General features: G+C 38.5%; 1 protein-coding gene across 11 annotated transcripts in view; it reads right to left on the minus strand.

Annotated features, from left to right (window-relative positions):
• The window catches only part of ppfibp2b (PPFIA binding protein 2b), a 103,176-nt gene extending 79,099 nt beyond the window's left edge, over positions 1-24,077 (minus strand). For 6 of the 11 annotated variants that reach the window (XM_028451043.1, XM_028451032.1, XM_028451033.1 and 3 more), the window contains exon 1: positions 23,917-24,076. The gene's annotated coding sequence lies outside the window, so the exon portion shown is untranslated. Of the gene's footprint in view, positions 1-23,916 lie in introns of all 11 variants that reach the window. The other 5 variants (XM_028451042.1, XM_028451038.1, XM_028451028.1 and 2 more) reach the window with 2 other exon arrangements.
• Between the last annotated feature and the right edge of the window lie 499 nt (positions 24,078-24,576).

A 24,576-nucleotide genomic window follows, 5' to 3' on the forward strand; every position in this document is an offset into this window, starting at 1 on the left:
AATACCAAACTAGTCTTTTAGTGTGGTCTACTGCCAGTGGTCATTCATATACATTAATGTAAATAAGTCCCGCCTTCGTCCTATAAACCCCTATACAAATGCATGAAAGCGCCGACTTTGCCTAGCCAATAGGCTTTGACTTCCTGGAGTGGGAAACTGTCAATCAAAATAAATGCAAATGCACCATCACAACAGCAAACAGGTATCACTGAGCAGCGCTATGGAGGAGCGCTCTGAAACTCCAGTTACACATTCCACGATTGCCAACGTATAAAGCTTCTACCAAAAAAGAAAAGAAAAGTCTGGGTACAAAGCTTGTGAACAAGCGTCTTTGCAACAGAATTTATCTTGGAGTTGCTTTTCAAAGGTGGAGGGGCCTGCTAACCTGGCAAGAGCCAGATTGATGTGTAGCCCCTCCCTCTAACTCATTGATCTGGGTCTGTGTCAGGCGAATCCTTTCGGAACCAGGAGGGCACATAAACAGAATGCTTGAAGCTGATTGGGCAAAGCGCCTGTCCATCATGCTTTGTTTTAGCCAATCACACGCGACATGCGCCACAGAGATGCTACTACAACAACATCTTTACCATCCAAAAATGTACAAAGCGCCTCTCGCTGTTGCTCTTTCAAAAAGGAAATGCTGGATTCTTCTAAAAATGAGTTTATAGCAGCTTCCACACGTTCATCCTCCTGCGTTGACATCTTTCTGTTTTGGTTCGGAGCTATGCTAATAGCGGTAGCCCAGCTAGTTCCTCTCCCCGCAACTGCGCATGTGCCAGGTTTGCTTCAGCGCTTCTGCCTTCATCACACCCGGATATCCCGCCCTAAACCAGAACACTGCCTCATGATTGGTTCAAACTGGTTTGGTGCGCTGCGTAGGTTAAGAGCTGGAGCAGTACAAGATCAATTCTGGTGTTTGTGAACACCAGGAAAATCCATATTGCAGGCAAGGTAAGGGACTTGCTGCTTTTAAAAAGATTTCGAATGGACTAGGATTTGGCAATATTTCTCATGGACAGGTAATAAACATGTTTTAACCAAAAGTTATGGGACTCTAACAATAAATGTGTAGTTTTTGTAGTTATGCAACTTTGATATGTTTTTCAATGCGCGTGAACAAACATAGAGGCGTTGCTTCTGGAACATTGGCAGAGGCAGAGGAGGATGTAGAGCTGTTGAGGGTGGGACATCGAGACGTTCGTTCAGAAACTCCGGATAGCAGCTTTAAACAATGAATTAGACTGGCAATTATGAACTATATGGTGAGCATAGAGGAGATGGAAGACTGAGAATTACGCTTTAGTTTTGTCTTTTGAGACTCATTAGACTCATGCATGCACAAACCAAGCCCAGAAAGTTTCCATGAAAACTTCAGAAAAGCTTGCAAAAGTTAAACCTACCTCTGGTGGATGATCGTCTGGTCAATACAAGTCAAGACACCCAGGGATAAAAACAAGGGCCCAAAAAAAAAAAAAAACAAACAAAAACTATTTCCTATGCTGTGGATTTGTTAGAGAAACTTGGAACCCTGAGTACTTTGACATTGAAAAAACAGAAAGAGAAACTGTTCCTTCAAACCAAAAGAATACAAATACTGTTTTTGGCACTTTTTGTTTGGCTTGTGTTGTGATGGACTGTCAAACTGTCCAAAGCATCACTTACATGGCACCTTTTGTAAACTGGCTCTGGGACGAGCTGATAATACATTTCTTCTTAAAGGGTAGATATAAAACAATGACTGTAATTTATCTTAAGTAAAGCTAAAGGGCCAAATGCCATATATCAGCATCTTTCACTTCTTTCACACTAATTCCTATTGTGATTGTAAGATAGGGTTTTTGTGCAATTTATTTTCTTTTTCACTAGTTGTTCCATAAGAAGCGCTCTCATCTATTCATCTTGAGGTATTTTATCGCTCCAGTATGGAGGTTGCTGATCTTATAGTCTCGAGAGTAATTCTCTACAAGTGACTACTTATTTCCCAGGCATAGCCAAAATGCATTTTAGAGGGGATAGCTATAAAAAGCAACATCTCAGAGCTAAGTCTATGGGCTTGAACACGAGTTAGATAATCTTTCCTATGAGTATGACTGTGGGTATTGTGTAATCTGTGAACCGTGGCTGATGCATGACAGCAAAAAGGAAGGGGGATGAATATTTGTAACTCCTGGCAATACAGTGCTTAACAGTAGTGCTCTTTTCTGGTCTATTTAGTACAGCTACAGTTAAACCAATAGATTCATCTTGGTTATGCCTTGGTAATGAAATGAAATGAAACACAGCACTGTTTTGTTTGTTTTTCTCTTATATCTGATTTCTCGAATCTTGTACGTCATCTGTCATCTGAAAGTCACTCTAAACATTTTAGTTTAGGCTTCTACGTGCAAAGCTGATGTACTGTAATTTGTGTTTTTCCCAGTGTTTGAAGCGAATGAACCATCGCCATTAGCGTGGCAAACATGGAAGACACAGGTTTATTTCCTTTACAAACCTTGTGCTGGTATATATACACATGAATAACTTGTGTTGTGCATTAGACTGGAATGCTTTGCAGTTGACACACACATACAAACACACAAACAAACACAGTACTTCTACATTCTTATGATGTATAAATGAGGGCAGATACACAATAGTAATCATCTAGCAACTTGTCCAAAGGCCATAAAAGCTGTGACCGATAGCATAAAGCACAGTGTGGCTGCCAGGCATGCTTTTATTTATCTAGATAGAAAGATGCTGACGAATACTCAGAACGACCCTTATTTTAGGCCAATTCTGTAAATTCCCTGATTGTAAGCCCTCGACCATGCTTGTGTTAGATAATGTTACATGATGATCCTACAAGTGGCCAAAAACACTTCAATTAATTTGAATAAATAAGGACAGAAAAATGTGTGTATCATCTCTTCATTGGGATTTTCCTTCATTGGATCACATGAGAAAATATAAGTGTAATAAAGGTAAGGTCTGCAATCTGGTTCAGAAAGACTTGGTCCTTCTATACTGAAAGGAGTCGACAATACTTTATGTATTTATAAAAAGGAATGAAAAGAATCAGACCTCTGTAGCAGCTGGAATCGTGGAAAAATTTTGACCAATCTCTGCTATTCGGTTCGAATGGATAAAACCAATTAGGTGCCTTCATGTCTCGTCCTGCCCACTACCCCCTCTGCCCTCCCTTCTTCCAAGTGCACACTTGTCACACGACAGTGTTCCCAAAAACATCGAGCACTAGAGCTTTAATTGGGCCAAAAAAAGAAGACCCACCTTGGGCCTGACAAAACATGACCCAAACCCGTCTGACCCGAATGAAGCCGATGTCTCTTTAAGCCCGAACCCGTTTCAACCCGACACTATTCACATCCGTGTGCGCTTGTAGAATGATCAGAGACGAGTTTTGATCAAGATATAGTTCGAACCCGACTCGGTCCGTTGGGGTTCGATTTTTTTTTCTTTCTTCTTCTCACAAGCCATTAGGAGGACAGTTAATGGAACCCAGGACTTTTTCTCCAGAAGTGTGGTAGTAATCCTCATTTTCTATCAGCATATCAGGTTTGTTGACAATCTAGGATATATCACTACAACATGGCTGTATTTATGAAAAAACAAAAGTAAATCACTTTACTGCAGTTTTCATATAATACAAAAAAAAAACACTTTTAAATATTGTGCATAAATAATGCTGGGAAAATCATTCCGCCAGAGAGCCTCTACTGAAGTCATTTGCATTTATTACATATGCAAAAGTTTTAAGCCTGCAAACAGTTATGTCATAATATTGTGATATAGCAACAAACTGCACAAGTCTTTACTCACACAAAAAAGAAAAACAAAGCTCTTCCTTATGACTCATCAGCAGCAAACAAGAAAAGTTTAACATTTAAGACATGAATGTCAACATGAAAGTCACCATGGGTTAGTTCTGAGAAAAGGCTGGGGACAATATGTCAGAATGCATGCCGACCTGCACAGCCGAGAGGAAGGGTTAGGCTTTAACACAATAAAATACACAAAAAAGAAACTCACACAGTGTGTGGTTACGCACTTGATAAACGTTCTCCCTCATTTGGCTTAGCCTGTTTGGATTAGTGTCACCAGCTAGGGGCCAGACCTAAGGCCGGAGGCTCATCACACAGGGTGAATCCAACCTTGTGTGTTTATTTGTGTGTGTCGGTGTTCGAGTGTGTGTGTGTGTGTGTGGCACTGAGCCAGCAAGAAACACCAGATTTGTCTCTAATTACCATCAATGCCACAGGACCAATGACATTTAGGAAAGAAATGCTCCTCACCCTGTCCTTTACACCGCAGGAAAACTTCACATTTATTTTGTGCTTTCTCTGTGTGTCGCTGATCTGATCTTAGTTTGAGACCCACATTTTACAATCTTCATTGTGGTCAGAATTGTTGTACACACGTTGGTACTGATGTCTCTTTCAGAAAACTCTAGGATAGCTGTGGATACAGACGAAGCGTACCTTCATGAGTCTAAGAGTAGAATAATTTAATGGCTGATATTATTAATCTGTTGCGCCCCTCTTTGAATATTAAAAATTTCCAGGGCTCTCTATTGCAACCAGAATTCAACAAAAACGGTAAAAAATGTTTTACCTTTACTGAAAAAGGTAAATATTTAGACTATTCATCTTCAAAACTCATAAAAACAACATAAAATGTGCTATCATATTTTATAACAGTAACAATAAAGTTATTTGAGTGATAAAAAAGTATTTTTCTTTTCATCCTAAAGGTTCAGCAAGGCTGTTGTAGTGCCCCCCAGTTTGGAAATCATTGGGCTAATCTATTCATCTTCTTCCTAGGGGCACAACTCAATCAATCTCATCTTAATCACTTAATAATAATAATGATAATAATATCTTACATTTTACAGTGTAAAATGTAACACTTAATTTTTTAATCACTGTTTTTATTGACATTTGTTTTTCAAACAGACATAGAGAACAGTACAAAACTTGATCTGAATGAGGCTGCAGTGCACCTGGCCAAGTAGGGCCTCAGAAGCTCCTTGTCGTGTCACATCAGGTATGGGTATCAACTTTAAAAGAAGGTCTATCTTTTAAAAAGGTTATAAAGTCTCCCCAGCATTTGTCAAAAAGAGATGGCTTCCTCTTGAGGTTAAACATAATCTTTTCAGAAGGTCAGTATGATGACAGTTATTTGAACCACAGGGATACCCCAAGTGGCTCCTCACTTATGCATGCTATGCATTTGTTAGCTGCTATAAGGGCTAGTCTGACAAAGCGAGTATAGCCCCTCAGGTCAGATGGCAAAACTGAGCAGTCCCCCAGCAAAATCAATCTCGGGTTAGCTGGGATCTCCATCCCCATTACTTTTGTAATGATGTCCAGAACAGACAGCCAATAATGCTCCAGGCACTTGCATGTCCAAAACATATGTATAAGAGATCCTGACTCAGCTTTACACCTCGGGCAGTGTTCTGGTTTGCTACTACTTATCCTATGGAATCGTTCAGGTGTATAATAAACTCAAGTGTATAAGGTTGAACTGTAATAGTTTGTGTCGACTGTTGTAAGAGAATGATTGAGAGCTACCACAAATCAAATTCTAATCCACGTCCACAAAATCCTCACCCATGTCCATTTCCCATTTAACTCTTGCACTGAGAACTTTACTTTCCATCAGGGACATGGCCTCTTATAGGCAAATGACAGAAAACCTTTAGGATTGGATAGTGTTTTTCTTGTATCATAATGTCTATCTGGAAATCTTTCTGCTGCACACTGATATAGTCCCTGACTTGCAAAAACTTTAAAAAAAAATGATTTGAAGGAAGGCCGTAATAGAATTTCCTTATTTAGGGGTAATATCGTCAGTTTATTTTATACCCAGAGACACAGCCAAATTATTCTCATACATTACTGGGGGCGGGAAGTGATTATGCTGCAACGATCAGGTACAGCAAGATATCATCTGCGTAAAAAGATATGACATGCTTTTCCTGTTCAACCACAACGCCCTCTACAGTAGAATGTGCTCTTGTAGCAATTGTGAGAGGCTCATTAGCCAGAGAAAAAAGCAGTAGGGACAAGGGACAGCCCTGACGTGTACCCCGTGACAAGGAGAAAAGAGATTATATATAAGCATTTGTATGAATCATTGCTGATGGATTAAGGTAGGGTATCTGAATCATTTGTACTAAATTTGGACCAAAGTTCATTTTTTCCAAGACTGCAAAAATGAATGGCCACTCAAGGCGATCGAATGCCTTTTCAGCATCTAATGAAAGGGCAACTACAGGGGTGTTGATATCTTTAGCACAGTGATTTATATTTTGAAATCTACAAAGGTGGTCGGTGGAAAAGCAATTTTTAATAAAGCCGGTCGAATCCTTATTTATAAGATTAGGCAATACATTTTCCAATCTAGAGGTGATAACCTTGGTAAATATCTTATATTCAGATGACAGGAGAGAAATAGGTCTATAGGAACTGCACAGTTTTCGATCCTTGTCTGGCTTCGACAGGACTATGACCAGGGCCTGTTCTAATGTTTTGGGTAACTGGTTAATCTCAATTGCATGTCTCAACATGCCGATCAGCGATGTAATAAAATCAGATGCAAAAGCTTTGTCAAAGTCCATGGGGAAGCCATCTGGCCCTGGTGATTTCCCACCCAAAAGCTTCCCAAATGCATTCAGAACTTCGTGATTAGTGATCTCAACCTCCAGATCGTCCCGTGTCCCCTCAGCCACTACCGGCACCGCAATTCCCTCCAAAAAATTATACATTTTACAACTATCCACACCCTGAGAGGAGTATAACTCCAAATAAAAGTCCCTAAAGGCCTCATTAATTAATTTAGGTTAATGGACCATAGTGGCACCTGCCTTGGTCTTAATTAAGGGGATATATTTTGAACTATCCTCTTTCTGGATCTACCAGGCTAGTCATTTTCCACATTTGTCCCAGTTTTTGTAGTATGGTCGTCTAGTTCTAGCCATAGTGTTTTTAACCACGTGTCGTGTTAGCATGTCATACTAGATCTTTTTGTTATTTAGAGTGTTGAAGGTCTCCTCATTTTGATTTTGAAAATGTTCCTTCTCAAGAATCTTAATCTCTGATTCAAGCACCTTGGTGTTTAACAGATGCTGCTTCTTTTTCCATGAAGCATAGCTTATAGTTTCACTGCGCAAGTAAGCCTTTAAGGATTCCCACACAAAAGATGGTGAGGCAGTCTCACTATTAGTGCTGAGAAAGCTGCCAATATTATTCTTGATTCGTTTGACATAGTCTGCGTCATTGAGTAGGTGTGTGGGAAATCGCCACAGTCTTAAACCCCTTGAGATGTTCTTAAAAGTTATATGGATCATAAGAGGAGAGTGATCTGAGTGAGTCATAGTTAGGTATTCGCAGGAATCCACAAGGTGGACTTTTTCACTATGAATAGAAAAACATTGATTCTGGAATAACTATTATGATCATGTGAGTAGAATGAGTACTCACGTAGTGTTTTATGCAAGTCCCTCGAAATGTGTACCAGTTTGATGTCAGCCATTTCTCTTTTAAGTGTCTTGGTTGCTTGGGTAAGAGTTTTGGGGTTAGAGGATGATCAGTCCTTTTACGGGTCCAGAACGAGATTCAAACCTCCACTTATAACACGCTCATTTGAGGTACATGTAAGCATGAGAAACAATTTTTGGAAGAATTGAAGGCAATCCTAACTGGGACCATAAGCATTAATCAATGTAATTGGTTCACCTACTATAGAGCCTTTAAGTATCAGGAATCTGCCATCTTTGTCTTTTTCAACGTTATCTACATGCAAAGGTAGATTGAGATGTGTAGGAAGCATAAAAAACCTGTCCTTGCCATTGTCAGGTTAGTTTGGCATGTTCACGGTCCATCAATTGTCTCCTGCAAAAGAGCTATATCTATTTTATGATTTTACTTAAGTTAAGTACCTTTTTACATTTTTATAGAACATTGATGCCATTAGTATTCCATGTCAAATAACTAAGAACTGCATTTGTCATCTACCCTAACTGTGTATCTGGTGTGGGGTAATATTACAATAAACCATTTAGACCTGACCACTGCAGCCTCTGAGTAAGTCTTCATCATATCTTGTACAATAAAGGCCACCATACCCGTAAAGAATCATGCAACCCTTGCCATAGCATAGTAGTGGGAAACCGTAAAACAACAAACAAAAATAAATATAGTTAGAAAAAAAAGAGAGAGAAAAAACAACAAATAAACACTGTCGTGAGTATAACCCCAATTGATAATACTGTAAGCTATTCTATTGTCCGACCTTGTGAAATCAAACTACCCTGTGCTGAAATAGGGAAGATTTACATCCATTGTGGAAGCAAATTCAAACAATAACACCGGTCCTGTGAAAAACTTTACATCCAGACCAAACCGTGCCAAAAAGATTAATACTTAAGGCAGTCAGTTAAAACCATTAGCTATAGAAAACCACAGAACAGGCGAACAAATGCCCACATATTCAGTCTGTGCATTTGATATCTCCGAGCGCAAGTGAAGTAGTCAGTTTTTTGCGCATGGGCAGATGGCCCTCTCCTCAAGTAGGCGGTTCCAAGAGACCCATTATACAGTTGTTTGTGGACAACTGATACAGTCCAAGTTATTATGTAGGCAGCAACTACTTACATTAAACTTGCCAAGCACCGATAAAAGTCAAGCCAGCACGTCTGGGTGGCAGTTCTTCAGGTAATTTTCCGCTGACTGCGGACAGCTGAAGGTACGTCTCCCCTCCGGGAGATCGAGGCTCAGGTTTGTCGCATGCAGCAGTCAAAAGGATATGTTCTTTTCGTGGAGTTTTTTTTTAGAGGAGCAATTCAATTCAACTTTATTTATATAGCGCAAAATACAACAAAGTCATCTCAAAGATCAAGGACGCAGTTTTTGGTCCAACAGAACTTGAATACGGTTGAAAGCTTTGTCCATTTCACTAACGAACCACAGCGGCAGTGAGGTAGCAGCCTTGTTATTGCCGTGGTCAGCATTAGCATCAGCTGAGGTTTTGCTAGCTCAAGTGTCAGGACTAGACTGTTTTTGTCGTCCCTGGGCGTTGGGTCTTTTTTCGGGCCCATTTCACTCTCTAGAGTTGTAGCCAACGTGAGCAAGGAAAATTAATTGTTTCCACATCGGAACAGGGTTACGAATTAAGGATTTGAATGGGAGTTGATTTCACCTTGTGTGTCTTCTACGCCACCGTAACCTGAAGCCCACAATTCAAATATTGGCAGTTCGAAAACCAAGGTTTGACTATAATTATAGGCAGTTATCAGAGTTAACAAATACCCTTTTTCTGACCTTTCACGTCATACAACTTTATAACGTTCTATATAACAATTGCTTGTACAGCTCCTGCAATTAATTTATCAATGATATTTTCGTAAGGTAAAAAACCCAACTCATCAGGTTAAAAAACAAACAAACATGCTTGCAATGCAGGCCCTGTCATGTTTGTGATCCAGGTGGTATAGATTAAAGGGAACGTTCATTCAGAGAAACACCTGAAAAGAAAAAGAAAAAAACAGCTGGACTGTCTTTTTAAAAGCAAACAATTTTTTTTGGCTGCCTCTGAAGATCTAACACAGCCTTAGGCACAGAAACCAGCATTGAGCTCAGAGACCATTATCAGCAAGCAAGTAGAATAAAAACATTATGTCAACATCACTTAATACACACACATTAAAAGGAGACACAACCACATGTGACAGCTGCAACTAACCAATCGGCACTCAGCAAGGACACAATAAAGCCAATGGGAGTCACTGTGGTTAATGAAGCACACAGTTCAGATCGTGCACTCATTCTGCCATGTGCTGAAGCTGATCACATGACACAGCAAAGCAATACTGAAGAAACCAACACGCATCCCTTCAAGGCACCTGACAACCAACTGTATACAACGTTATACAGTATATTGGAGGTTGATGAATCAGCATCTGACTCTTTGACCCTGAACGCAGCTCTTCACTTTTTTGGGTTTCGCTGTTTATGCCTGATTGACAGTACCATGCAATAAAATCAAATGGAAAAATCAAATGGCGTATAATGAAATAAATGCACATAGATGAAAGGGAAGGGAGTGTAAATTACATGTTACTTGTTTTACGAAAAAGCTTCAAAAAAATCAAATGATTTTAATGTGATCCTGGTGGTTATTGGGACTAAAGTAACAAATAGAGGGAAACATTGAAGGTTAAACCCATTAACTGTTTTTAGGTAGTACCCTTCGTAGCAGGCAATACAGTAAAGTACAGTTAGAAGTGTGGCTTAGGATAATGTTTGGAAGTTTTAGATGGCAAAAATCAGTGAGGTTAACTATTTTTTATTTCTAATTTTAAGTGATTCAAAAGATTTTAATTCATGATTATAACATTTCCTATACTTAAAGGCACACTGTGGACTTTCTGACCTAAAGAGTTGACCCATATGAGTAATTTTAAATGATTCCTCAGGCCAATATACAGTGCTTGACAGTATCAATGCTCCGAGCGTGGCTTCCCTCTTAAAATACTGACTATGTAAGTTTGGAGAGACGGACCGTCTTTGGCCAGGTCATGTGACCTGGAGAATGCCTGGAGAACGTATCACTTTACGGCAGTCACGTAACCACAGGCTTGAATATACTCATGGGCTAAGGCTTTTGCTAGTATTTTTCCGCCTGTTCGACTCCTGGTCATGGCAAAACATTTAAAACTGCTTCTGAGGAGGCTAAAAAGACGCCGCCGAGATCCCTCCACTGACCCGCCTTCCGCCCGGCACCAGACACCGCCCCGCGCATGCTGGGTCTCCTGTCCTCTGTCCGTTCCGATTCCGACCGCCGCCCGGCAAAGGGGGCCGACGATGGTGGCGAGGCCAGGTAGAGAGGAGAGGAGGGCGGCAGCGGCGGCTGCTCCTCCAGCCCCGCTTCGCACCCCAGCCCGACCAACCCAGCCCTTAAAGCCAATCTTCATCCCAAAGTTACAGGTCAAGGGAGGCTGGCCCGACTGACTGTGTGTTGTTTTTTGCAACAGTGCTGCGGCGCTTGTGGCCACTAGGGGCACTTGACATGAAAGTTATAGGTCTAGCGCCCCTAGTGGCCAAAAGTTACACAGTGTGCCTTTAAGTGCAAGTAAAATTACTGATTTAAAAATATACTAAAAAAAGTACAAGTACCCATAAAAGCAACTCAATTACTGTAACGTGAGTACTTGTAATCCAATATTTCACCTAACAAATTTTAGTAGAGAAAGCATTGTTCAAAAATGCTTAGACATCCCATTTGGAGAGTGCCAAGGGAAATCATTTATTTCATTCTTGTGATCAAAGTTTGTTCATCTGAGTGCAATAATGTGTCTTTTCCACTGGAGCCGTCAAAGCTTAGATGATTGCGTTGGCATCTTCCCTTCCCCTGCTGCACTTTAACGTACGACATCAACTGTTCAGCAGTGGATGAGAGGGGGATGCAGAAGAAGGAGAGGTGTGAAATCTTGAGTAAGAGAAGGAGAGATGGAGGGGATTAAAGCAAAGGAACGAAAGAAGGCTGAGAGAGGATGAGCAAAACGCAAAGAAGACAGTCATGCTGCTAATCTGAAGTAAAGTGATCCTCAGCCAGCTGAGTTAGTGGAGGAAATACAGATGACGGGGAGAGAAAATAGTATTGCTGCTTATTAAGTGTTATCTGTGATGAGGAAAATGCAAAACAAGAATCGGAAACGAACAGAAGAGGATAATGGTGACATATGCTATGCTGCTCTTGTACTGACACCGTAATTCTAGTTTTTGAAAAATTTTGAAATTGAAGAAGTTTTGCATGGGTTGCACTGCTTCCTCTCAGTGCAGATAGTGTAAGTGAACCACACAGATAGTAGGGCTGCACAATTCATCAAATTTTAATCGTGATCACTATTGTGGTTGCCACGATTAAATTAGCCTACACGATGGCACTACAGGGGGTACTTAAAGAGAGAGTGGAAAACTAATAAATAAAAGCATTAAAAATATGAGGATTCTATTTTTGGTTAAAAATTATTTATCACAAAATGAATGATGATAAAAATTGATTTGAACATGGTGGGAGATTACCAGAGATGATTAAAAACTATAGAAATAAATCTATTCAGGAAGCACCAAGTGCTGTTTCATTCCACTTATTTAAAAATTTTGATTCTTTAAAATGTGTGCTATCGCTCATTCATTACATCATCGCGCTCTGTAATTGTTGTTTTTTATAGTATTCCGAGCAAAATGTTGTTTTGTGGACAAAGGGGGTACTTAGATTCATAAATAAGAGAATGGATACTTAAGCCCAAAAAGTTTGAGAACCACTGATTTTCATAATAACTTATGTTATAGGTTAGAATAATTATAGTATCAGGTTTTTTAGTTTACATTAACCTTTTGGATTCAAGTGGACTAGTACTTTCAGAATGATATGTTTTTCAGTATTAGAACATTTTATTTTTGCTTGGCACAGATGTACAGGGACATTATTTGCAAGAAAACTTAGTTGATTCCGCCTTAAAAAAACAGAGCATGTGAGCACTGATGTCGTGAAATGTCTGGGTTTGATTTGTCAGAAGCAATCTGTAACCAGCCGGATGACGAGCTGAGAGAGGAGCGAAAAAAGACTGGATAAAAAGAAGGAACAAAAAAATTGTAGTGAAGCAGAGGACTGAGGATGAAGACGCAGCTGCAAAAGGAAGACATCTGTTGTAGGGGAGGTTAATCAGCCCAAATTTCCCCGAGTAAATATGATTCAGATTATTGAAGACTCGATTTGATTACAAATGGAATTCAGTCAGCGTTCTTTAATCATTTGACTTCTCTTTTCAGTAACGCCTCACAGCACCTTCATTATTTTCAGTGACTTGGTCTATGATTAAGATTTTGACCAACACCTACTGACTATGGGTGAAATAATGACGCAAGTTGACAAAGCTTTATTTCTGCGGCTCCCAAAGCAAATCCCCAAAAACTGTAATTCAAGAAGTTGGAAGGAATATGAAGCCCAACACATGCACAAAGAATACAAAAACACACAAAAAATGATTTCCAAAAATAAGCAAAGTGACAACAAAGACAGACACAACAATCACTTAAACAAATGAAATAACTACAAATACACACAAAACAACAACACATTATATAATAGCTCCAAAGACACACAAACTGTTCGCAAAACTGCACAAAATGACAGGACAATACAGAAAACAACAACAAAAATACAGAAAGTGACACCACAAACGCACAAATCGACAACAAAATTGCAAAAAAAGAATACACCAAGAACACAAAAATACCAAAAACACAAACAATGACTCCACAAAACACACAAAATGACTAAAAACTGACAAAACCACGAGACAAAAAAAGACAAACATTTGTAGCCCCCGCTGTGATAGGGATGCCCATCCCTGCTCTATGCTATTGACGGAGGAGATTTTTATTCTGAATTTGAGTATACAAGATCATAGTTGATTATTATTATTATTATTATTATTATTATTATTATTATTATTATCTTGTTATTATTATTATTATTATCTTGTTATTATTATTATTATTATTATTATTATTATTATCTTATTATTATTATTATTATCTTGTTATTATTATTATTATTATTATTATTATTATTATTATTATCTTATCTTGTTATTGTTAACTTATTTAGTTTTGTACATATTAGTCTAACTACTGTTTATATTTATGTTTATATATTTATATATATTTTTTTTTGTCTAGTTGATTGTTATTATTTAATGTTTACACTATTAGAGAGAGCACAGTTCACCAAGTCAAATTCCTCGTGTCTAACATACATTACATGGCCAATATAGTTGATTCTGATTCTGATTTTTTCCAGATGTAGAAATATTGCACACATATCTTAAGCTTTAGCTCAATATTCCTCCATCATGGAAGAAAAACGTACTCTTGTGGTGATAATCGAGCAGAACTGCTAATGAAGTTACAGTCATTATTATTAATATTATATCAGGAATATAAATAGAAAAAGCTTTAACACTTAACATTTAGTTAAAATATCCATTAAAACTTTGCATTCATAAAGTTTCACTACAATGCCATCATGCCAACTAGGGGTGTCCCAGTTCGATATCAATATCGATCGGATATTAGCCCGAAAACGAATATCAGATTCAAATTTCCGGAATTTAAAAATTAAAAAAAAATCAACAATAAAAAAAAGGTATGTATGATTCATGCCCATATCGGATCAATATCGGTATTGGCTGATACGCAAGGCTGCAATATCGGTATCATATTGTAAGTTGTAAACGTGTAATAAAGTGTGTTCAGGAGCTTGAATTGTCTTTGTCCGTCCAATCAGTCAGGAGCCTTTACATGGAACGTTTTCAAAAGACAAACACACTGTAATAATATCCTGTAACAGGATCTTCTGATAGCATGTTAGCAGGTTAGGACTGGCTTTTGTAACCCTAGTCCCCTGTAGTCAAGGCACCGACTCCTGAGGTCTAACACTTTACTGGTTTGTCCTGCTTGCATAGAGCCACACAATGAAGCTCATTATCAAACCATACTATTGCCATCAGAAAATAACACAATTGAAAAATGTACATAAAATATATATACAGTATAAGTCTACTTGAGACAGAGAGAGGAAAGTTAGTAAAGGAAAGCATTAAAAATACGGAGTTTTATAGGATGATCACATTGAATGTTACCAGAAACTCACAAAACAACAACAAAAACATGCAAATTAAGAGAAAAATGTACTGAATAATAAACAGAACAGACAAACAACAGTAAAACACACAAAATGATGATAGAAATTATCTTGATTCGAAGATACAAAAATACAAGGGTCAGTCTTGATCCCACATCAGGAGGGAGCTAAAAAAACTACAGAAATAAATCAATTCAGGAGGCACTAAATAGTGTTTCTTTCCACGTTTTTACAAATATAGATTCTTAAAACTGTGAGTTATCACTCTTTCATTCCATCATTCTCCTCTATAGTTTTTCTCATATTATTCTGAGCTCAACGTAGTAGTCGGACATACTTGCATTCAAAAGTAAGAGAAAGGGGGTACTTCAGCTAGAAAAGTTCGAGAACCACTGTCTTAAAGTAACTTAAAGTAACTCAGATATTTTAAGTTACTCGTTACTGTCAAGGTAACTAGTTACGAGGGAAAGTAACTTAAAAAAAAAAAAAGTAAGATGAATACCCCCCTCCCCCCACCAGATTGTGGACAAAGATTTGTGGGGTTTTTTGTCAGTTGATTTTGAGCTTGAGGAAATTCCATATCCATAAAAACAAATGGGCCAAAGCTAAACCAAACATTGCACTTTTTTAAAAAAGAACTGCTCCGTTATGCTGCCACAATTAAAGTCATTAGGAACAACAAAGCTGCCAAAGCATACGCTATTATGGAGACATTTTGCAGAAGTGATCTGTTAAGTCCTTCTCTTTGATTATTACCTTGTTGTTTGCTGTACACTGTACCCCCTAAATGCCTATAAGTATGTATTGATTTACAGTATGTTATTAATAAAAAAAAAAAAAAAAAAAAGAGTTGGTCGAGACTCGAGCCAATGAGAGCTGAACAGGAAAAAATGTCATATCCCCTGCGCAAAGAGGTATCAAAACAAACATGGTGGTCGACACGGACAAGACCTTCGCAGCCTCGCTCTGCTCTGTTTGAAAAGACCTGGATATATTGTTAAAACCACAACAAGAAGAGGCTTTAAAACCGTAAGTCTGTACCGTGCTACACGCTGTTTTCATCTGCTGGCTCCGTTCAGGGAAAAAGATCTACGCTTGTCGCGCTATTGTCGTCAGATCCGATCATTGTTTGATTGGTTACTCTGCGCATGTTGGTCCCGCCCCGCTCAGCCACCAGAACTCAAATGCAGTAAGTGCTTCCAGTCTATTTGCCTGTATGAATAATACAAGGCAATTCCAGGCTACGACACCACTTCCCTCCCCACTTGCCCGTCGTCGCTGCGTCACGTGAAGTAACGAGTCTGTTCAAATCGCAGTAATGATAAACGCGTCGCTGGTTTTGACAAAGTAATTAGTTACGGTACTTGTTAGAGCAAAGGTGATGTAGTTACTGTAACGTGTTACTTAATAACACGTTAGTCCAAACACTGGTGATTACAATTAGGGCTGAACGATTTTGGAAAATAATCTATTTGCGATTTTTTTTCCTCAATTTTGCGATCGCAATTGAATATGCAATTATTTTTTCAAGTATTTTTCAATGAACACAAGCAATAAATCAATCTGTTTCATAATGAACAATTTGAGATTTATTTAAACTTTAAATAAATATGAAATGTACATTTTAAAGCACAGATTACAACAATAAAGCAAAACAAATCTGTGGCTTTACCTTACGTATCTAACAAACTTCACGTTTAATGAAACATGTAAACATGTGGACTGCACTTCTCAAACACTCTCTGAACTTAACAGGACAGTCTATAAATAAATAAAATAAACAGATTAAAAAAATAAAAAATAAAGCTTACTAATAACCAGTCAGTAACATCACACATACTAAAGTGCAGGAAAAGGAGAACTAATATCTGCTTTAACCAATTTGACTTTTTTTTAGGTAAATCAAACTCCCAACGACCTTTGACAGCATGTGCAGACAAAGAAAAAATAATAATAATCATGAGAAATTGCAGCCTTTGCGATTAGAAAATTGCGTTTTATGATATTGCAATAATGCAAACGCAAGGAATCGTTCAGCTTTAATTACAATGTTGATGAAAAATAACTGTGCTTATCATTTTAGCCATAATCGTGCAGCCCTAACTTAAGTACAAATTCAATCAAGTAACAGTACTTCTACTTGAGTAGAATATATCAGTACTCTTTACACCTCTGTTGCCTTCACACAAATTATTAAAACATAAAAGTGAAGATTTTGAGTTTTGAAAATCTTTAGCCATGTATCATCAAAATAGTTATCACGGCTAATAAAATACACAGTGAACCAATGTGGGAACAAATGCAGGAATTACACACCAGGAGCACTTTTTGAATTGCGGATCTCGCAAATTTCAATGTGCAGGGTTAAAGTTCTTTTTAGTTTTGGTCTCTGAACCTGGCACAAAATGTGTTGAGAAATATTAGCTTTATTTTTCGCGAAAGAGCTGCTCAGGTTTTTTTTGTACAGGCATAAAAAGCAATTATTGAGTTCTAGTATAAGCTGATCAGCTGTTACCCATGAGTAAAGGACCGCTTTTGCGTTTTGAAAAAAGAACAACAACTGCTTGGGATTTTATATTAAGAATTGTGTTTTAGATACTTAGAGCAGTTGGAAAAGTGTGTGCACGTTGCTGTAGAAGCACAGCAGCAGGAGCAACAGCTCCTCCTTTCCACACACAAACACAGCCAGACTCTCTCCTTACCGCTCTCTGTCGTCCGTCACTGTGTAAACTGTCCAATTCCACAACCGAGTCCGTTGTTTGCGCTGTGAGCCACGAATCCGTAAACATCTCCATCGTTTCCTCCTTAAACTACACCGGGTCTCGCTGCAAAGGCTGGTGTAGCATTAGCACGGATTGCTAACAGCTGATGTGTGTAAACAGTGGGCCTGTGGCTCCAAGCAGTGACTCCCAACAGGATCGGCAGCAGAAAAAGTAGTGCAGTTTGGGCGTCCAGTAGTGCAGTTTGCATTTACATATATGGCAATAGAGTATAATATATATTCTATATTAAACCGCAGTGTTTGTTTGAGATGTTAGATAGTTGGAGAGGAAGCAGCTCACATTCTAGGAGGCGTGTTAGGTGACGTCACCTACCAATGTGGGCAAAATCCAATTCGCCCGTTTAAAGCTGACTTTTTACAAAATATGGAATAACAAGGGAGGGAGGAAACAGAACTTTTTCAACTTTGGCCCTCTGAATGAGGCTAAAGAGATGTATATCACTCTAGCAAAACCATTATAAAGTAATTTTCTTCATCATACATCCACTTTAATGCACTTTAGTTTTTTTTTGGAATGCATGTTTTGTTTTATTTGAAGGCCTAATATAAATGAAAATATTCCAGAAGCAAAGGCTTCTGGAATATTTAAAAATGTCATAATATTCAATAAACATTTACTTTCTTTAAAAAAAACATGTCTAAAAATGTATTCTAGGCTATTTATGCACTATTTAAAAAAAATTGTGAAAAACAACCGCATTCAATATTCGGTATTCAACCAAGAGTTTATATTTTATTCGGCTTCGGCCTCAATTTTTCATTTCAGTGCATCCCTAGTTTACACCACAGTCACTCTGTTTGAAATAAGACACATCTGTAGCCATAGCTTTCCTAAAGATAAATATTAGATGGTCCTCCAGTTTTCAGTGATTGCAGAAAACGGACAGACGTGCTGACAGGTGAAAAACAATCTGACAAGTTTTCTTTTACTCTTTATTTAAAATCAGCCTTTATTTAAAATCCCATGCATTAACGCGCTAATTATCACTGTAAAACGGATGAGTGAATGTCTAGATAGTGTGATAAATAAATAGGTCCAATTCTGCCCATAATCCTGTTCAAAATTTTGCGCTACCTGTTATGGATCGAGTAGTGACCATGTTATCCTGTAATTGAAAATGCTGGCAGAGCTTGATCTAAAGTGTGTTTTTCATGTGTTGTGATGAACAAGCGGTTCAGATCATAATCAAAAATGGCACTGGTCCAAAGACAGGTTTAGCTGTTGGTGTATTAGTACAAATGGTGTTGAGTTTACCTGGTGAAATGTCAGTCAGAAGCATCTACAATCACACAGCTGCGCAGAATTTTGTGCAAAACATGAGAGAGATTCTCCTGTTGGCGGTAATTAGACGTTTCACAAATAATGTTTTGGGATACATTACACATTTCCATGGTATTTGGCTAATGTTGCTCTAGCAACAAAAGCTTGCATGATTTCATTTTCTTAACTCATCTGCACCATATAAAAAGGACAATTTAACAATAGTAGTTGACTCTATTAGCCCCTATTTAACATGTTTGCTATGATTTCAGGAAGTTTTAGGCAGTGAAATCATCTAAACAGGGAAAGATGAAATAGAAAATTAATGTGACGTGAACGTAATGCGGTAAACCCAGAATCGGAATTTGAAAAATTTTGAGAAGAAAAATCGGAGGCCCTGTATTACCCGGGGTTTCCACTGGATACGTCTCCGCTGCGCCACGGCACCGATCCAGAATTTCACCGCTGTCCGCCGTCCGGTAATTCACACCGGTTGCGTTTTGAGTGCGCCATGGTGCGTTGAACAACTGTGACGTCACGAGACAGAGCAGTTCTCACAATATCTATATAATCGTGCGAGAACGCGGTTAAACGTATGTGTTCTAAACACAACAATAGACACATAAACAGGTCAGTGTTCCTAACAAAGGAGAACAAGAATGTTGGACTCTAGATTTGTCATAGCCACATTTTTTATCAACAGCCAACAGAGAAGAGATAAAACTGCACCAGTAAAACATGAACTAAATCAAAGTTGCTGCAGTTTACAGTGTAGTTACAGTATGAGAGGAATCAATATAGTGGATGTGAATTTGTTTTTACACATTATGACGTTTTGGTGATGTATTTACTTGAAATATAATCTGAAGATATATTTTAGAAGAATATTTTATTGCGGAGTACGTGCTTAATTTCCTGTTTAGCTTCATTTGCTCTGTGCTGATGGTGGTGCTCCGGTGTCCGCCAGAAATAGAAGCCCAGCGTATATCTGGCGGAGGGCACCGGACTGTCGCAGCTGGGAAGGAGCTGACACGCACCACAGCGGACCTGGTGGAAATTAACACATAGACTAAAGTGGAAACCTATCAGCTCAACGCAGCGGAGCCGCATCCAGTGGAAATTGGGCGTTAGCCCCTCCAATCTCCACCAAGCTCTTTTATGCATTCTTATTCAAACCAGCCAATGTGGGTAAAATGTCTTGCCCATGGCATGGACGTAACAAGGACAAGGCCTGGGATCGGAGTAGGATTTGAACCACCACTTGTGCAGTTGTCAAACTGGCACGGCACCTTTTTGTATATATATATATATGTGCACAAATAGCATCTTTCTACAATATATCCATCTACCCATTTTCTGACCCACTTGTTCCTGTTTTCAGGGTCGCAGGGTTTTTCTACAACCTACAATGAGTAAGCTGATGGCACTGTTTAAATAAACAATTGCCTGCTAAAAAAAAAAAAAAACATTAGCAACAATTAGACAGCATGCCACTTCACCCCAGCTCTTGTTTTGCTGCCCTCTGGTTCCACTTGCTAATGCCACACAAGTGTAAAGTAGGCACCCTTCATCAATTCATTGTCATCAGACGCAACGATGCCTTTCAACTCTCTCCCCTATTTAGAAAAAAAAAAAAAAAAAAACCTATTTGCAACAGAAAAGAGTCTCAGGCCTGCTCCATTCACTGACGGAGAGGCTCTTCCACTCTCACGGGTCACCTGTGAGAGAGATCTGTGCATGTGCAGACTCATGCGTGTCGTGCGTGTTTATAAGCTTTTTTTTTCTCCAAAGCGAGTAGATACACCAGATGTTTTAACATGGGAGGGGTGGGGGCACATATCAGCTTTGATGTTCTGCTCGTAGCATATCAGCATCCCCCCTTGGTTTTTCCCATCTGCTCCCTCCCTCCTTTACTCACGTTGTCAGAAATTGATGATCTGCAATTACACAGCATGTGTCACTGCAGCTAAACATCATTTAAAAGCTCCGAGCTGACAGTACATGACTGAGCAAGCTGAGAAACACAAGCACTACAGTAAAAGTACCATGTGCTCCTCTCTCCAGGAGACATGAGGCTTGGCCATGAGCCAAATGGGAATTTCTGTTTTTTTTTTTTGTTTTTGTTTTTTAAAACAAGTTTTGAAGACACGCATTGTCATCATTTTTGTCAAGTTCATTAGGCCCGAGCGCCATGAGCTGGCGAAGGGCCTCTTGCTCTCATAGTGGCCACACTACGAGGGAAGGGGCGGAGCCTATGCGAACGCCATGTGCCCGTCAGTGACCCTTGTCATGTCGTAGGCATGCCCCCGCGCTTGTCGAAAATGTATAGTTCATGGTACTCAAAAAGGGGGAAACATTGTTATTGGGCTTTCATTCTTTTTCTTTCTTTCTTTCTTTCTTTCTTTCTTTCTTTCTTTCTTTCTTTCTTTCTTCTTTGTTTCCCGGTGTCCAACTCACCTACGTTTCACCCACTAAAGCATAAGTAGAGTCTCAAAAATTAAAACAAAATTCAATCACGCACTTCTCTCATTTCTGGCTATTTCCGATTTAAAAAATGCAAAATTCTGAAGTGCCAGCGCCCTCAAGTACGCCAAAACTGCATTACGAGATAGGAATTGCCAAAAAAATTAATTCATCATAGAATCATGAAAACTGACACAGAAGTAGACCATGAAAAAAACACACAGGAAGTCCAGAATCCTGAATTGAAAATTGAAAATTGCAAAATTGCTATTTTCGCTCAAGTTGTATTTTAACGCATTTCTCCAGGGGCGTTTCACTGACGGGGTTCAAAATCACTGGAGATCATCTAGAGAAGTGGGACACCAAAAGCTATCCATGGATTTTTGATAACTTTCATAGTGTTTGCAGGGTGGAGCCATGAATTTTGGGCAAAAATTACAAAACATTAAATTTTTAGAAAATGCTCCCATTTGCACATACGAACTCCAATTTGCATCAAATGTGAATCAGTTAAATCAGTTAAACTCCTGGCCCTAAACCAGCTCAATGTGTAAATACAAAAATTGCCGCGTTAGCGCCCCTTACAGAGTGAAGACAATTTAACATGGGGAAAAAAAAACAAAAATTTGGAATTTTTCACGAACTTAGTTTAGTTTTTTCTTGTTTAGTTTAGTCTTTATTTGAAGGGTCATAATTAAGGTCATAAAAGACAAAGATGTTCCACACCAGAGTATAGCTAAACAGCTAGTTTACATCTGCAGGCGAAGGCGGCGCGGCGAAGGCGGCACGGCTAAGGCGGTGCGGCAAAGCAGCGAAGGTGGTCAACAAAGGTGGCGCAGCGAAGGCCGTTTATCGCCACTTGCGGCTGTATTTTTATTTACTATTAGGGTTTCAAATGACCTGGATTAAAAGGCAATTTAATAATTATGTTTCAATTGGAAAAACAGTACAGTGAAGCACTCCATTTTCTGTTATAATCTGCTATAGGTTTGTTTGTTTTTTTTGTTTTGTTTTTTTTAAGGGAAATAATGGTATTTGTAGTTTAGGAGTTTGAGGTTTAAGGGCGTTTAATTCAGTAATCAGATAAATAGATGGAACCTATCTATACAACACAATGTAATGTAATAATATATATTGAGATATCTTGTATATATAATTGAACTATTCATCAATATTCAACACAAGACTGAGAGACAGTTTAACTGATATAATAAAAGTAAATACTCCATTTGAGCATACCAGTCAAGTATCCCGTTTTGGCCGGGAAACTCCCATATTTTACCCCTCTATCCCGCCATCTTCCCGTATTAGTATTTTCCCGTAAATATCCCATATTTTAATGTAATAATAATTAAAAGATACCTTACTAAACTGAATGCTGTCACTAGCCTCGCGAGAACTGAAACCTGAAATGGCCTGAGTGGCAGTTCTCGCGAGATTAGTGCCAACGGCGGCAACAAACCCGGAAACAACTCCGAAAAGTGATGATGAATCAAGAAAAACAAAGAACTGATGTAAATACGTTGTGAAATGTGACAGAGAGTTTATCTTCCTAAAGAGCAGCAGGACGTGACACATTTACACGTTCTGTTAGATTAATAACTGAGATTATAACGTCTCCCACAGCGGAAGGAACCACGTAAGTCACCATGAAAAATCAGCCAATAATATACACTGCTTTCAAAAAGTGTTAAAGGATGTAAATTCTGCAACAAATGTGTCTAATAAGTCATTAGTGAATATCAGAGAACCACATGAGTGAGCATAAGAAATTAAAATAAATTATATAATGAAAATAAAATGTTAATATCTAACTTAAAGACAAGCAATGTGAAATTAACAGTAAATATGCAATGTGTTGACTTGTATATAAACTGTAAGTATATTAAATAAACACATGTGCTTCATATACACATTTATGTTTTTATTTAGGCTGTTTTATAATTTAGGATTTAGGGCTGGGCGATATATCGAGATTTTTCTAAATTGGCGATGTAGAAAACTATAAAATTTCATATATATATAATGTATCAAAATACTAGTTTTAGGAGTCTCCGCTTTTACTTACTCAGAACATCATGTAAAGCTCAGTTGGATGGATTTCTGAGTGCACATATTGTGCAGCTGTTAATAAAGATTAAGAATTGTTTTTCTGGTCAGACTTTATCTGATAAAATTATTGAGATTTATATCGTATATCACTATTTTGAGAAAATATATTGAGATATGAGTTTTGGTCCATATCGTCCAGCCCTAGTAGGAATGTTCACAGCATTTCAATGTTAATAAAGGTCGACCTACCAGATTCTATCACATAATTGTATTTAGTAAGTGGTTGATAAGTAGGTATTTTAGATTTCTTGTACACTTATTTTAAAATATAAGGGATATTGGAGCTTGGTTGGGGGGGTGGGACGGCTCGTAGTGGGCGCCAGAAAATGTCCCTTATTTTCAAATCCAAAACTTGACAGGTATGAATGTGAGGCATTACGCACCGTTCCGTGAACGCAGCACAGTACTTTTGTCACTTAATGTGTTAGTCGTGTCTGCTCTATAATGTTTAATTCATTTAACTACTGCATAATGACCAGATCTAAATGACATGCAAAGGTTACAATATAAACAAATAAACATTTCAAACAGAGAGAAATGAATAAATAAATGCATGAATACAATAATTATTTCCCTTAATACTCACGATGTGCGAATCCTTTAAAGTCCAAATAAATCCTTGAGTTTGACAAGTGACTAAAAGGTGAGCACAGAATCACGCATGGCCATCACGCACACTGACACACACGCACACAGCGGTGCGCGCCGTGAGTATGACCCCGCCGTGGAGCCAATGCGCGCTCCCGACGCTCGGATATCCCTCAAACATCACCTGCCATGTGATGGCCGCGGTGCGTTCACTGCCGCCTCGTACGTTCTGGATTTTCAAATTCTTCCTTTTTTTTATTTGGAGTTTAGGGGCATGTGAAGCACATCTATAAGTTTATTTACTGTATTTATACAGTGATAGCTATAATGACATCACATACACATTTTAAACAATGAAAGCGGGGTTGAGGCCAATTACAATTCCAATCTTGAAATTGTAATTAATTACAATTGTGACATAATTATATTCGTAATTGTAATTGAAAAAAACATGTTGCTGTTGCAATCGTAATTGAATTGTAATTAAGTTCAGATAATCTACTTTGTAATTGTAATTGGCAGGAACAGTTGATACAAACTGTCAATTACAATGTAATTAAATGCAAACCTGGGGAACAGTGTGTGTGTGTGTGTGTGTGTGTGTGTGTGTGTGTGTGTGTGTGTGTGTGTGTGTGTGTGTGTGTGTGTGTGTGTGTGT

Source organism: Gouania willdenowi, chromosome 6, assembly GCF_900634775.1.
Source record: "Gouania willdenowi chromosome 6, fGouWil2.1, whole genome shotgun sequence".
In the NCBI taxonomy this organism is placed as follows: domain Eukaryota; kingdom Metazoa; phylum Chordata; class Actinopteri; order Blenniiformes; family Gobiesocidae; genus Gouania; species Gouania willdenowi.